General features: G+C 46.2%; 1 long non-coding RNA gene across 1 annotated transcript; it reads right to left on the bottom strand.

Annotated features, from left to right (window-relative positions):
- Positions 1–8,927: 8,927 nt before the first annotated feature.
- LOC139084497 (uncharacterized) lies at positions 8,928–15,264 on the bottom strand. Its single transcript, XR_011541918.1, has 4 exons — positions 15,133–15,264; positions 14,184–14,670; positions 13,897–14,014; positions 8,928–10,687 (listed from the first exon to the last, which is right to left on the bottom strand). It is a non-coding gene; the product is annotated as an uncharacterized lncRNA (long non-coding RNA).
- Between the last annotated feature and the right edge of the window lie 812 nt (positions 15,265–16,076).

Raw genomic sequence — 16,076 nt, forward strand, 5'->3', positions numbered from 1 at the left:
TGAGACCGTACCCAATAGAAAATGGGTAAACTGTGTTATATGCATACAATGCAACATTACTCAGCAATCAAAAGGAATAAACTGGTAGGAGTAACAACATGAGTGAATCTGAGAAACATGCTGAGTGAAAGAAGCCAGACAGAGAAGAACGTATACTGTACGATTCCATTTACAGGAAATGCTGGGGCAGGCAAAGCTAAACAACGATGGAAGGAAAAACCCAGAACAATGGTTGCCTCCATGGGAGTGGGTATGGAGATCGGCTGAAGGGGTCTGGGGAGCCTTTCTGGGGAATGGAAATGTTCTTTAGCTGTGCAGGAACACTGGCCACAGGGCCTATTGAGCACTTGCAATGTTACTAGTCTTCATTGAGATGTATTCTAAGTGTAAATCACACATCAGACTTTGAAGACTTAGTAGGAAAGAAAGAATGTAAAATATCTCATTAGTAATATTTTACCATTACATGTTAAATTATAATATTTTAGATAATTGACTTAATTATATTAGTAAAATAAATTTTAGCAGTTTCTTTTTACTTTTTAAATGTGGCTACTAGGAAATTCTAAATTATTTATGTGGCTTGTGTTATATTTCTATGGGACAGTGTTTTATATTTTGATAAGAGTTTGGGTTACATAGCTGTTAGGCATTAAGTGAATGTTCACTAAAAATTTCTACATTTCATTATATGAAAATGTTACCCCAAAGGAAAACAAAATCTGCACATAATGTTCAGATTTTGCACTCTAGGTAATGATATGCATACTGAAGTATGTAGGGTAGTGTACTGCTATCTGTAACTTATTTTAAAATGTGTTTGAGTGGATAGAAGGACGATAGATGGATAGATATGCACCAGGCCAAATATAGTAAAATATTTATGGTAGAATGGTTGTGAGCACACCATTATTCAATGTAATATTCTATATGCTTGAAATTTCCCATAGTACAATTTTGAAAAAAAGAATCCTTACAGTTAATATCATACTTAATGGTGATATATTAACATTTTCTTCCTAACACAGTGGTTCTCAACTGGGGGTGATTTTTGTCCCTCAGGGGATACTTGGCAATGTCTGGGGACATTTTTGGTTGTCACCACTGGGGAGTGAGAGGGTGCTATTAGCCTCTAGTGGGTGGGAGCCAGGATGCTGCTAAACATGCTACATGCACAGGACAGCCTCCATGACAAAAAATTACCTTGCCCCATATTTCCATAGAGCCAAGGTTGAGAAACCCTGCCCTCAGACCACAGACAAGGAGAGGATGTCTGCTTTTGCTTTTTCTGTTCAACACTGTCCAGGAGACCCTAGTTAGTATACTCACTAAGTGTACTAAGTAAGTATACTAAGTATACTAAGAAAAAGAAGAGGCAAAAAGTTTTGAAAGGAGGAAGTAACACTGTTTAATTTGCAGGTGATATGACTACATGATTATGTCAAGGAAATCCTAAGGAATTTATTGCTAAAATTACTAGAATTAATAAGCACATTTAGCAAGGTCACAGGAGAAAGGTCAATCACAAAAATCAATTGTGTTCTACATTTTAGCCAAAGAAAACAGGGAAGTAAAATGATAAAAGCAATACTATTTATAAAAGCATCAACAAATATAAAATACCTAAAGGTAAATTTAATGAAGCATGTGCAGGGCCTAATTACTGAAAACAACAAACATTGCCAAAAGAAAGTAAGCAAGAGCTAAGCAAATGGAGAGAGTCCATGTCCATAGATTGGAACTCAACACGGTTAAGATGAAAATTCTCTCCAAGTAGACCTAGAGATAGAAATAAATCCCCAGCTCCCAGCTGTCTTTTTTTATACAGAAATTAAAAAGTTTTAAAATGTATATGGAAATTCAAAGGACTTAGAATAGTCCAACAGTGTTGAGAAAGAACAATAAAGTTACCTTACTTGTTTCAAGGCTTGTTTCAAAGCTACAGTAATCAATACGGTGTGTTATTAGCATGAGGATAAGCAGAAAGATCAATGGAACAGACTAGAGTTCAGAAATAGATGCATATACATATAGTCAGCTGCTTTCTGGCAAACAGCCCAGCAATCCAGTGGGGAATAGAAAGTCTTTCATAACAAATGAGATATCCTTTTGTAAAAAATGAAGCTTCACCTCAACTTCACACACAAAATATTAATTCAAGTTGGATCACAGACCTAAATGTGAAAGCTAAAAATATAAGTCTTGTAGAAGAAAACTTAGGGGAATCTGTTCATGACTTTGGGGTAAGCAAGGATTACTCGATGTTGCAGGACATTTTCTCAATTCCACAGGTTTTCTCAAAATATGATTTATTAGATAAGAAAACAAAATCAGATTAAGGAGAATCAGGAGTTCGCCATGCTGGAGTTCCCCTTTCATGTTTCTTTTCTCTTCCCCACAGTAAATTACACTTTCTCTAAATAGCTCCAGACAGAAGTTGGGTGGGGGCGAGGAGCAAGTGGAAAGGGAGGAGTAGGCTTTCGAAAAGTTTTACCTGAGCTGTATCAACCAGCAAGCATACCAGGATACGTATGTTTATACACTTATACCAGACACTAGCAAGAATACACAGGCACGCTCACAATTTGTTTATGAACCTCTGGCTCACGACAGTTCATTCTGTTTGCTCTGCAAGCGCAGCGCGCGTTTCCTCCCCGGGCAGCGCTGGGCCGGTGCAGGGGACAGCTCGCGTCCTCAGATGGCGGGGCTTCGACACCGCCAGTGAGCCTCGCTTGCTCCCACTCCATGCTGGCCCGGGCCCCCAGCCCAATGACATGATAACAATCCGGACATCTGAGTACCCAGATCAGTAAGAACATACCTATCACTCAAAGTGAATTCACCAATCAAATGATTGCCAAACAGGGTTGTGGAAGCCATTTTATAGTTTCAAAAATCTTTCATTGCTGCGACTCCTTGTTTTAGAGAAATAATTTATCAGTTAGGTTTAAATAACAGATGTTTTGGAATAGTTACAATGTGATCCAGTTCTAACAAGCAATCAGCGCTTATTCTATTCTCTGTTATCAGTTACATTAGCTCTAACACTACAACTTCTGATTTCAGCAATGCAATAATTTAAGTATGATTTAGTGATGCAGACAGGAAGCACAAAATATACTGAACATAAAAATAATGTCCTTTATGTCAATTTAGCAAGTTAACATTGCCCCGTGCCATTTTGCCAAGAGTTCGCCAACAGAGCGTCCCAGGACGCCTGCGCTGCTCTTACCATCTCTACTTGAAGGAGTGTAGGAGTTCGCACATTTCAAGAGTTCCCTTGATAACACCACCAAACAGCAGTAACTCGTTCGTCTTTTGGACACCGTGTTTTTATCAAAGATTTCAAAGAGCTCGTGAAGGAGCGAGGCAGGCCCTTGCTGAGGTTGAAATCTTCCTTAGCAATTCAGACAGATGAGTCTCAGGAATTACTCTCTTCGGTCTTTCTGTGCCCACTAGAGCCAGAACCTCATGTAAATACACTGTAATACCCATCCATATGAGGAAATGGTTTTCTATTTCAGGTGGGAAAGGTTACAAAAATCACAATTTAAAAGCATAGAAATGCACCATAAGATATGCTGTTCTCTTAGTAAAAGCAGTGCTCCCCTAGCAGCACAGCTATGGTGTTCTCTCACCAGGTTCCCAGGGGAAAGAAACTAGAAGGTTAAACTAAGGTCATCTTTCCAGAGAGATGAGAGGTTATGTCAACCTTTTCTTTACGATCCTTCCACCCATGATGAATGTTCAACGCACTTAACATGCAAATATACAAAGTAACATACATATGATCATTAGGATTTCACTTTTTCCATGGGACAGTCATATTCCTTTCGTCTCTTGACCAGTCCGTTTGCTATATGTCCAGTTAATCTTAATAGGACTCCAACATCTGTATCCTAGAAGCTATGGGCATGTTTACATCCAATAACAGTGCAGGACAGTTTAACAATCAAATCAGAGTACAGCATAATTTTTGTCCAGTTTAGCAAGTGTCCCCTTTTAAACATTCCAAACTTAGCATATCTCAAAGTGAATCTTTAAATCGTTATGCCAAAATCCATTCTACCCACGTTTCTTTTTTTCCTTTTTTAAAAAATTTCAGTTAAGAGTAATTTACGTTTTAGTTTCTCAAGTCAAAGCTCTTGGAGTCCCTTGCGTCTTTTCTTCTCGTCATAGCCCACGTTAACCCATTGGCAAACTGTCGGGGTGATCGAGTGTGAAAGCATAGTCGTACCCCAGTTATAAAAGAACATAGGTAGACCTGGGTCCTTCTGCCTTGAACTTTAAACATTTAGATTGTGTCACTTTTACCTCTTAAAATAGCCTGCCATTGATTATGAGGACTTTGCTCGGCTTTCCCGGTGTTTGTCACTAGAGGGCAGCAGAGGATCGGGGTTCGACTCCAGTATTGGTTCGTGCAGGCTGAGCTGCGCAGGGCGGGGCGGGGTGATGGCAGAGTGGGGGGTTGTCGTCATCTTCTGTTGGAATGCTCCAGCGGACAGTTCTTCAGATGGTCTCCCTACATGGGGACTGGGGAGTGAGGGGCCTTTAAAGCTTGGCCCCTGTGACTCAGGGCCGTGCTGGAAATCAGGCGTCCCGTGACCCTGCAGCGGGCAGCACCTTTGTGGGCCTTGGGGTGATGAGGAGAGAGGCTTGCAAGAAGGGCGCCCGGCACTCCTTCCCCCGCAGCTTGGGTGCAGCCTCGGCTGGCATATGGCGCTCCACCTGCTTTTTGTGGTCTCCCCTAGGTTGGGCAGAGGGCTCCGGGCCCCGGTGTGGACGGTTGCCCGAGTGGGGTAGACGCTCTCTCTGTGGCCTCACTTCCCAGACTCAAGTCCTAAACTGCATGCTTCTGGAAGTGCCGTCTATCCCTTGCAGTCCAAAGGGCTGCGTGGTCCTTACCAGCTTGTCTTGAGGTGAGAGGGGGTAGGCTGCCTCTTTTTGAGTCTCTCTCTGTGCCCTACACAAATATGCTTTATTCCAAATGACTTATTCCCTGGATGTAGCTCCTGGCCTTTGGCACAGAGAAGCTGCGCTGATAACCAAGTGAATGTATTTTCCCTACCCTTTCTCTTTCTTGCTGGATCTGGTTGATCCATTGGAAGACTAAAGGAAAATGTCAGCCTACAGTACAGTGTCTTGCCCTGTTCCAGTGAGGTATTTTTTCTGCCCCAGGGCTCAGGAGGCTGTCATTCCTAGGCACCCACTCTTCAGGGGCACGTTTAGGTTATCTATCCCGTGGTTCCTGACTACGGAGTGCATGCTGTCCCCTCCTGGCCATCCTGGCAGGTTCCTATCGTGAGCCCAGCTGCGGGCTCCTCTGCTAGATCAATCTGGAAACCTGCTGGCTGTACCAAGTGATGCAGGGCATTCTCTCACTTCCACAGATGCCCGCAAAACGTGGTTGACAGCAAAGCCTACAAGCGAGTGAAAAGAATCAGGAGTTCCAGGGTTGCTGGGGGCTCCCATAAGCCATGTTTCTCTTATCTTCCCGGAAGTGAGTCACACCTTTCCTGACAGTCTAGACTGAAGTCAGGAAGGGGAGCAAGCGGCACTCCTCAAAGGTTCATCTGCGTTTTATCAGCTAACAATTGCACGCATGCTCTTCACGTTGTCACCTTCCTTATGAACTTTAATGGTATAACAGCTCATTCTCAGTAGTTGCTCTGCATTTGTATAACACCTTCTCACTGTACAGCAGTGGACTCTGCTGTGGGAACAGGTTTCTCCACCACACAGTCCTCACTACATCACACTACAACAGGACCACAGAAACTTAGCCATAGAAGGAAATAATTGATAAACTGGATCTATAAAATTAAAGGCTTCTGTTAGGCAATTTACCACTAAGAAAATGAAAAGGCAAGCCACAGATTGGGAGGAAATAGTGTGTGTGTATTAGATCAGAATATGTAAAGAACTCTAACAGCTCAATAATAAAAAAGGCAACTCATTTTTTCAAATAGGCAAAATATTTGAACTAACATCCCACCAAAGTATAGAAATGGTTAATATACATGAAAAGGTAGTGAACATCATCAGCCCTCAGGGAAATGCTGATTAAACCACAATGTGACAGCACTCCCTAACCACAAGAATACCCCAAATGACAAGAGTAACAATACTGTGTTGGCAAGGCTATGGAGCAACTGGCATTCTTGTATATTGCTGGAGGGAAGGTAAAGTGAGATAACAATGTTGGAAAGCTGGCAGAATAGTATGAAGTTAATCACACACCTACCCTATAACCTAGAAATTCAACTCCCAGGGATTTACCCAAGAGAAATGAAAGCACATATTCATACAAATACTCGTACAGAATGTTCTAGCAGTTTTATTCATAACAGACAAAACCTGGAAAAGAGATAAACATGGTTAATTCATTCAATGGAATACTACTCAGTAAAATGGAATTTAAGGGGCTGGCCCCATGGTGTGGAGGTTGAGTTCTGTGCATTCCTGTTCGGCAGCCTGGTTCACGGGTTCAGATCCCCGGCAAGGACCTACACCGCTCATCATTCCTGCTGTGGTGGCAACCCACATATAAAATAGACAAAGATTGACACAGGTGTTAGTTCAGGGCTAATCTTTCTCAGCAAAAAAAAAAAATAATAATTAAAAGACATGCAACAATATGAATTTCAAAACCATGTTGTGTGAAAAAAATCAAACATGAAAGAGTACATACAACATGATTCCATTTATATGAAATTTAAAAGCAGGAAAAACTAATCTATATGATAGACATCAGAAAAGTGGTTGCCTCTTATAGAAGGGATTGAGAGGAAATGGGCATGAGGTAATTTTGTTGGGTTTGCCATAATCAGGCCCAACCTACTTTGTATTCTTTCTTCTCCCATTACTCCACACCAGGGACACTGTTTTAGCAAGCCCCCCACCCCACCCCCAGTAGTCCCATTACCACAGTGAAAGCACTTGCAAATTGGGCTGTTACTCTGCACAAGCTGCCACTAAACGTCTGCCCAGCCAGTCGGCAGCTCCCTTCTTAACGCCTCCCACCCCTCTCCCTCCAGCTGCAGCAAGCTTAGCCCTTGATTTTATAGTGCCTCCCGAGCACAGACGCCTAGTCATTTCAATAGAGCACTGTCCCCCTTTTCACCTTAACATCCAGTGAGGTGTGAAGTTAGCACTGGGGAAGTAGATGTCAACATTCAGGCACGCACTGTTCCTGAATACCACCCGTCGTCGTGTCAGAGACGGCTGCAGAGGCGCATCACACAGAAAAGGACCGCCTCATCACAGGAGACCTGCCCTCCACGTCAAGCCGCTCTCTTGTTTTCGGAAGCTCTGACACAAAGTGAAGCTAAACCCGGCCCTCTAGGGGGATTTCTTGGGCCCCACTAGAGGGATGGACAAACACTAGAAGGGCCTAAGAAAATGAAGAAAATTGTAATTGAATACGTCTTTTATTTTTCTGATCCTTTCATTTTGAAATGTGGGTGACTGCCACTTCCTAGCATCCTGTATTCACCTAGGACCCATTTCCCCCACAGCAGCTTAGGAGAAAGCAGCCAACCTGCTTTGTAATGTCAGGACAAATGAGAACATCAACTAACGTTAAAATGGTAGGGAAAGTGGAAGAAAAACTGGAAAAATGAACCAAGATTTAGTGAAAAATACAACACATTGGAGAATAAAAAGGGGTGTTCATGGGATGCAGTTGTAATGGGTCATATTTTTTCCCTAACAGATGGATTCAATTAACTAGCATTTTACTGAAGATTTTCACACCTAGGTCCAAAAGTAAAACTGGTCCATGATTGTCCTCGAACCTCCTTGCCTCGTTCTGGAGCCGCGGTTATAGCGGCCTTGCCGAGCGGGTCGAGCAGCTGCTGTTTGTCTCGCACTTTGAAACAGCGCGGTGCCTGTTGGAGGGAGAGCCGGAGGAAGCGCCTGCACGGGGGCACGAGGCAACTCTTAGGGGCAACAGAGACGCTCCTTACCTTGACTCTGCAGGGAGCCATGCGTGCTACAACTCATCAAACCGTGCACTTCGAATATGTGACGTTTACTGTCAATCACACCTCAGTAAGGCTGTATAAAACCCCCCAGAAATGAAACTTAGGTCTGGGCTCTGTGCTCGGGCTCCAAAGGGTGGTGGCAGTGCCCTGAATTCCCACGCCAACCCGCCCCTGGGAGAGAACCATCCTGTGCCCACTGCCATCACCTGAGAAAAGAACACCAGACGAGTTACCAAGAGGAAAACATTAAGGTCGTTAGACTGTCAAGGACAATCAAGAATGTCTCCCGTGCAGTAGGACAGCTTCCATGGAGCAATTTCTGGAAAGAGACTGGATCTTTAGGCACTCCTTCACAGCATTTCAGACAATCCAAGACCCCTCTAGCCAGCCACTTCCAAGGGGCGCCAAAGGGAAGCAGGCTCCCTCCACGTTTCCTCAGCACCGTGCAGCTACAGCTGTGGGGTCACGGGGGTCACCGCAAAGACCGGGCGGGAGGGGCAGTGGAGCTGATCTCGAGAGGCCCGCAGATTCCCTGGACACGCAGCCTGTTGGGACGTGCAGGGAAAAAGAGGACTGCAGACTTCCCTGGAGCTCCACAGGAATGTGTCATCCCGGCCAACGCTCCTAGCACAAACCTGAAAGCCCAGCTGAACACACTTGAAGAGCGAATTCCCACATGCAGCCTTACACAGTGTCAAGGGGGAAGGAAACTGGACACGTGGACAGCAAGGAGCCCTACGTGCTCTGCGCCACTGCTAGAGGCGCGCCCCGCCCCCCGCCTGCGGCACAGCGAACCCAGGGCGGAGGCCAGCGGCAGCCTCACCGCCGTTGGACCTAGCCCCGTGCCGCCCGCTCCCTCCCAGCACAAGGCCTGCAAACTGAGACCACCACCCCGCCCCCCGCCATCGCCTTCTCCAAAAACACCGAAAGTACAAGCATCAGCACGCTCAAGTTGGTAGTTTTATGTATCTTTTAACTTTTTTAAATTGTACAGTTTACAAATATACTTTTTTCAGGAAAAGGGAAAAAGTTTTATTGATTTTGGTAAATACTTATAGAACAGCTAAACTCCAGAAAGTAAAATATCAGGTTTTTAAAAATTTCTATAACAATTTCTATAAATCTAACAATTTCTAAGTGAATCTACAAGGTTACCTTAGACGAAAACTTAAAGATGTAACCAAATCGTGGTTTCTCACCCAACACTATTGACATTCGGGGCCTGATAATTCTTTGCGGAGGGGTACGGTGCTGGGTGTGGTGGGGTGTTTAGCAGCATCCCTGGCCTCTACCCACTAGATTCCCTTCCTCCTCAGTTGTGACAACCAGAAACTTCCAGACAAATGTCTCCTCTGGGCAAAACTGCCCCTGGTTCAGAACCCCTGAGCTAAACATATCATCTCTTTTGTGAATGTTATATCTGTTTGATGCTATAACGTTCCATTCATGTTCTATTTGTTTCCAGAAAAGGAACAGCCATATAAATTACTTTCCTTGCTGTTATCATTTTGCATCCTGGAGCAAAAGCTTCTAAGCTTTGGAGAAAAAAGAAAAAAAAAAACAGGGTGGCCCAGTGGCGTAGTAGTTAAGTTCACACCCTCCGCTTCAGCAGTCTGGGGTTAATGGGTTTAGATCCCAGGTGCAGACCTAAACACCATTCATCAAGCAATGCTGTGGTGGTGTCCCACATACAAAATACAGGAAGAAGAGCACAGATGTTAGCTTATGGACTAGCTTCCTCAAGCAAAAAGAGAGGGATTGGCAACAGATGTTAGCTCAGGGCCAGTTTTCCTCAGCCAAAAAGAAAGAAAAGTAAAGAAAAGAAATCTGGGTCTGCCTGAGTTCAGAGCCTTTGCCACTAGGCTAGAAAATGTAAAGGCAGATCATTTTACCCTGTGTTTCCAGAAAGGCTAAAAGGGAAAGTACACTTGCAAAGTACTTTTTACAAAGGCTTTGTGAGCAGCTATAAGAATGAAAATTCCAGAAGCTATTAGATGAAGGGCAAGTCCTACAGATCAATACTGTGCAACTCAAAAGGAGAGATGCGATCTATGTTAGAAATAAAAGGTAACTTCAGTGTCTGGAGACCTCATGACCATCTTGCAGTGCACTGTAGAAACAAGTAAGAGAAACCTATTCCTTCCCTCCAGGAGCTGGAGCCCCAAGCACGGGGTGAGGTCGTGCACATCTAGTCTGGGCCCCCTCTCCTCCTTTGAGGACTGCTGATTTACTCCTTGGAAGGGTGCTCACTAACATTCACTCTGGCCAGCCTGTCCTACCCGAGGGCTCACTGCACATTCTCCTTCTGCCTGCACCCAGTCAGGGGCTGGGCTGCAGCAGGAGCAGGGGAAGGACACTGCCTCTGGACTGTCAAAGTCACTGAAAGGCGTTTCCTCATCAGCTGCCGCTCCATTTACACTCTAATCCAGTGGCATCCGCTTTGACGCTGCTGACCCCCAGGAGCACACAGCTCTCTGGGGAGGGAGAATCTTTAGGGCGACTCTGTAGCCTTCTTTGGCTGAAAACACAAGGATAAGCCCAAGTAAGGGGTACGCCCTGCTGGCCCAGGAAGGCCCAGGAACAGAGAGGCCATGGGGGCTGGCTGACTGCATCCTGGCTCCCGACTGAGGTTCAGGACACCTAGTTCTAGCTCCATCCCCATCAGCAAGTCATCTCCAACCTCTGAGCCTCAGCTTCCACATCTGTAACACAAAATGTGGTCTTTAAAGAAGACACTCATAATCAGCTGGGTTAAGCCAGAGCAGAGCAAGAACTGGCACATCCTTTCATCCACTGCCAGGTAAGCATTTGGTACCTGGGAGAGGTCTGCAGTTTCAACAAGTGCCAATCTTAAGTTCTACAGCAATGCTACTCAAAGTGTGGTCTGTGGACTGGGCCAGCTGGTCAGCTGTTACTGGTCCAAGACAAGATAGGCAGAAAGAACAGGAGCAAGCTTTGAGAAATGCATATGTAATAATCTGACACGTCCCCAAAGCCCCAGCACATGAACAGTGAACTTGTCCCACGGAATAAGGCACAGGGCAGTTTGGACGTGGTGGAACTGGCAGGAAGAGGGCCAGGTGGCATGAGCTGTGTGCTGGTGCACAGGAGGACCTCCTCACAGTGTGTGCCACTTAAGGGTCAGTCAGCTATAATCCAACATTGTATAATCTGTACACATTTTTGATTCATTTATGATATATTTTTATAATCATTTGGGCTTTTACTTAAGACTTTTAACATAAATGCACACACATAATTGGTAGCTACATTAGGCAAATAAATTTCTATGGCAAAGTGCTAAAACCACAGTGTAATTTGTGGGAGAGTACTGACTAATGAAGTCATGAATGAAACTGTTACTTAAGTGACATTTACTTACCAAATAAATTCAGAATGAACGATCTTTTGAGAAACAGTTTGAATTAAAAGGCGGATAGAGGCAGATGTTGGCATTATACATGTGACCATTAAAGCTTTTGGGGGCTTCACATAGAATTGCTCTTCAGATTGCTAAGACTAAAAACCATTTATAGCTGCTGAGAGCTTAGCAAAAGATTGCACTGGACATGTTTGCTTAGAAAGCTTGGGTGAAACCCAGAATAAATAGGGCTCAAATACCACTTCCTAATCTGATGTGTTTAGGAACTGGCCAAGAAGACAGAGGACCAGCTCATAGAACACAGACAGCTACCTACTTTTCATCGCAACCTGACAACTCACAGAGATTGCTACAATGACAGTATTTTTAGTGTTATGTAATTTGAACATGATAGTGAAAATAATTTTTTTCCAGCCTTATTGCTGACAAACACAACTGCCTCTGAACTGAATAAACTGGGAAGGGTCACATCGTCAGCACGTTTGATCTGGAATTGAATTTGGAGTAGAAATATGCTCCAACGGCACAACTGCAGTGAGAGCAGAAAACTGTGCACGAGTCACCCAGATTGCGAGCTCGCAACTGAGTGTAATCAGCTTATAAACTCCTTCAGGGAGAAACTCTTGTCAGGAAACCAAGGTCAACTGAACTACAAAGGGTGCTTAGTGACACAGCCCAACCTGTGGGAAATCTCAGAAGATGCCTTTTCTAATGTAACAGCGTGGAAGCTGAATCGTGGCTCGTACTGCAGGCTGCGTTAGGATCTTTACGGAGTGGAAAAGTTGTGTCAAGAATGTCTGAAGTACAAGGCAAATTCTTCATGTTTCTACAAAATAAGAAACTAGCTTGGTTCTAACTTTGTAAAATGTAAACTGGATAGTCTTGCTTGTCTGTCTCTTCTCTCCACCATCTAATGATTCCTACACTTCCACGCCAAGAAGCACGGCGACATGTTTTTGCCCAAGAATATATATATGATTAAAGGGCAAAAACAAAAGTTAGAAGCTTGGAAGAACAGAGTTTCACAGGGTTTTGGCATGTTCCATAATTTCACAATGACTCTCAATCAAGTAGATGATTATCTTAATATTGCCAGTCTGAAGTTATAAACATCTTAGGAATTTGACAATGCTTTAAATTTTATTTTTCATTAAGATCTACATGTAGAAAAATCATGGCTCTATCTTTTATTGAAAGGTAATTTTGAAAAAAGTAATTGAAATGTAACTATACGAGATAAATTGTGGAACTTACTGTTGATGGACTGAAAATGAATTTAGAAAGCACACCATCACTTGTTTTACGTTGGATCAAAGTTAAAAATGAATTATTATCTGAAACTACTTTAAAATCTCCTTTTACATTGTAATCAATATAACTCTATGAGACTAGTTTCTCTGAGTTTTTAAAAGAAAACATAGAAGTCATTTAGATAGCTTACCCCCCTAGAAGTAGCATCATAAACCCAAATTATACTAGATAAATTAACAAGAATAAGCACAATTGTGGAATGACAAAATGTAAATAGGGATTCTCTGTATTCATCACCTATATACATACTTTCAGTGAATGTGTATTGATTTTAAAATTCTTTTTTCCCCTATATTTATGCTAATGGTAGTTAATAAAATGCAGTTTCATTGTGCTGTCTTTAAAAAACTGGGGGGCCGGCCCCGTGGCCAAGTGGTTAAGCCTGTGGGCTCAGCCCAGGCAGCCCGGGGTTTCACGGGTTCAGATCTTGGGGGAGGACCTAGGGCTGCTCATCAGGCCATGCTGAGGCGGCGTCCAATACAGCACAACCAGAAGGACCTACAACTAGAATATACAACTATGTACTGGGGGGCTTTGGAGGAAAGAAGGAAAAAAACCACTTAAAAAACTGAGTTTCTATTATGTCTACTTTTTCATTTCATTTTTCTAGTAAATCACTTGTATAGTATTTTACAGAAACCTAAGTCCACAATGGATAAGAAATATTTTTTTAAAAAGCCAAACCGGCCCTTCACCATAGCCAATTTGAGAGGCACTAGTTGACAGGCAAATTGTTTCCTATTACCTCCTCACACAGCTCTCCTCCACGTTCTTTCATTGAGGTCAAGTACTCATCTGGGTGTGTGTGTTGCTAGGCACCTCCCCTTAATCTTTTGACCCTTCAAGGGATATCTGTGTGTTGCGAGGATTCTCTTATAGGTAAAAAGGCGACTGAAGGCTCAGAGAAACTAAGCTGCAATTATGAAAGGCCTGTAGGTAGAGCCGATGATCAGAGTCAGCAAATCTGTTGGACTTGAGAAGACAGCTCAGCGTCTTGCCCAAATTCCGAGTTGGCTCTATAATCTACTGATAGAAAAGGAACGCTGGACTCAGGTTCTCCAGTGCAGCGGTGAGAGGACAGACTCTGGAGTCAGTCTGCGGAAATTCAAGCTCGATTCTGCTCCTACCTACAGTAGGACCTTGCACAAATTACTTCAGTTCTGCCATAGTTGCCATGCTCTTCATGTGAAAAATGAGGATAATAACAGTAACACCTACCACAAAGAGTTGCTGTGAGGATTAAATGAAACTGCACATGGAAAGTGCCTCGGTAGTACTGGGATGGAGTCAATAATTGTTAGCGCTTCTTGTCATTACTGCGCAAAGCATTGTCAACCTACAACAGAGGCAAGCGAAAAAAGAAGAGCATTTATTTGGGGTCTCAGAATTGCAATTCGGGGAACACAGGTGCTGGCAGCAGCCAGACAAGTTTTGCCCTGAAAAGTGAGAACGCCCTCAGGTGTTTGTTAGGGAGGGTCAATTTACCATACAGTTCATTGGCTTACCCGAAGACATCTTGCTGCTACCAGAAAAGTATATTTTTTGCACGGTTCTTCAGAAAGTCCTTTCTCAGAAAATAATTCCCTTTTGGCAAGTCAGCAAGGTCAGCACAGTTTCCTGTTTTTAACAAGATGGAGTCCAGGGTACAAAATGGAGTCACTGCTGTCAACTCCTTTCACATGCTGCTATCAAAGTGAACTTCTGCCACACTCGATGAGGCAGCGGGGAGAATGTCCTTATCAACATTTTGAATACGAGGAAACACAGGCTTGGAGAATTAAATGACCTCTTCCAATCCTAAGCAGGGCGACTGCTCATTTCCAGACCCACGCTCTTAACCCTACAAAGCTCAGCCTTTCGGCAGATGGCTGCCGGGTCGCAGGGACGTGCGTCCACCAACCACCGTTCCGGCAGCGGGCCCTCGCCTTCAATCAAGTATAGACGGGCCTCCCTGTGGCTTCCACCTGTTGGGCTTGGCCATGCTCTGGGAAGCTGGAGGACAAAAAAAGAGCATTCGACATGCTTTGTCTAGAAGAGAGCCGCCCGCCCCAACCCCACAGGAAAAGCCAGAGCCTCCCCCGGGCGGGGCCGCAGCCGGGCGCCCACCGTTCTCAACCTGCCCCTGCGCCCCCGCCCCCGGGACTCCAGGGAGCCCATCAGAGGGCACGCTGCGGCGGCCTTGCGAAGGCACACGCTCGCCGACCCTCCGGCTGGGCTCGGCGCCCCAAGCCCACTCCGGACAACCACAACTAGTGTCCTCCGCCTTCCCATTTCCTAAGGGAGGTACCACGAAAGGAGGCCACCCAGCTGCACCACAAACACCCGCGGCTCCCCAGCAATCACTTTCGGCGTCTCTAGGTGACAACCCAGCGCTCCCAGCCTGTCTCCCCGCCCCTCCGGCCCCGCAGCGGCCCGGCCTCTGCACGGAAAACCCACGTAGGAGCAGACGCTCACTCTAGCCCGCGGAGCCGCGGGTTTCTGCTTCCTCCAGGCTGGACGCAGCCTCGACAGGAGCAACTCGCCCGGCCCGATGCTTCCCAACCGCCACGCAGCCGGCCCAGCCGCCCCGGCCGCCCCGCCCCGCCCCGCCCCGCCCCGCCTCAGGCCCCGCCCCCGGCGCCGCAGCCCCGCCCCGCCCGTCCCGCAGTGCCCGCGAGCAGCCTCCCCGCGGCCAACCGCGCGGTGGGCCTGAAAGTGCAGGCTTTCTGCGCCTGCGCGCGGTTGGTACCGCCCCGCCACGTGGCCTTGGGGAACTGCGCCCGGAGCTTCGCGCTCTGTCCGGTCGAGGAGCCGGAAGGGGCGGGTGCGCGTGGGGCAGCGAACCCAGTGGGCTGGGGATTCCTCCTACAGCCCCAGAAAGCCGCCCCTGATGGCAGAGGGCGGTCGTAACAACGGCGACCCTGGACTCTGGAGACCAGTCCCCGGGGCGCGGGCAGGCCGGTCAGGGGCCCCGAGCTTGGGCTGAATGGAAGCCCAGGCTGGCGGCGTTTCGGCCCGCCACCCCGACCGCCATCTGGGCCAGACGACCACCGTGCTTCCCTCCCATTTGTCCCCTCCTCCCCTGGGTAAACTGATACCCACGGGTCTCCATAGGAATGACCGGAATCGTGTCCAGGGATCCAGGCTGGGCCAGGGCTGAGATCTGAGCAGAGACCAGGCTCAGGGCGACGGGGGGCCTTCAGGGGAGGTTCGGGGTCAGCGACCGAAAGCGGGGAGCAGCGCCTACCCCAGGGCCGCAAGCGCCCAGCGCGGGCTGGCAGAGGGCGCTCAGGGGGAGCCGCGGGGCCTCCCGTGGCACCTGGGGTCATGGTCCGCGTCGGCGAGCACGTCTGCTCCAGAGCGCACAGCCTGTGGCCCTTGAGCTTTGGCGCAGCGTGGCCTTCGTTGGTAACCGTAAG

This window comes from Equus przewalskii, chromosome 7 (assembly GCF_037783145.1).
Source record: "Equus przewalskii isolate Varuska chromosome 7, EquPr2, whole genome shotgun sequence".
NCBI classification, from domain to species: Eukaryota; Metazoa; Chordata; class Mammalia; order Perissodactyla; family Equidae; genus Equus; species Equus przewalskii.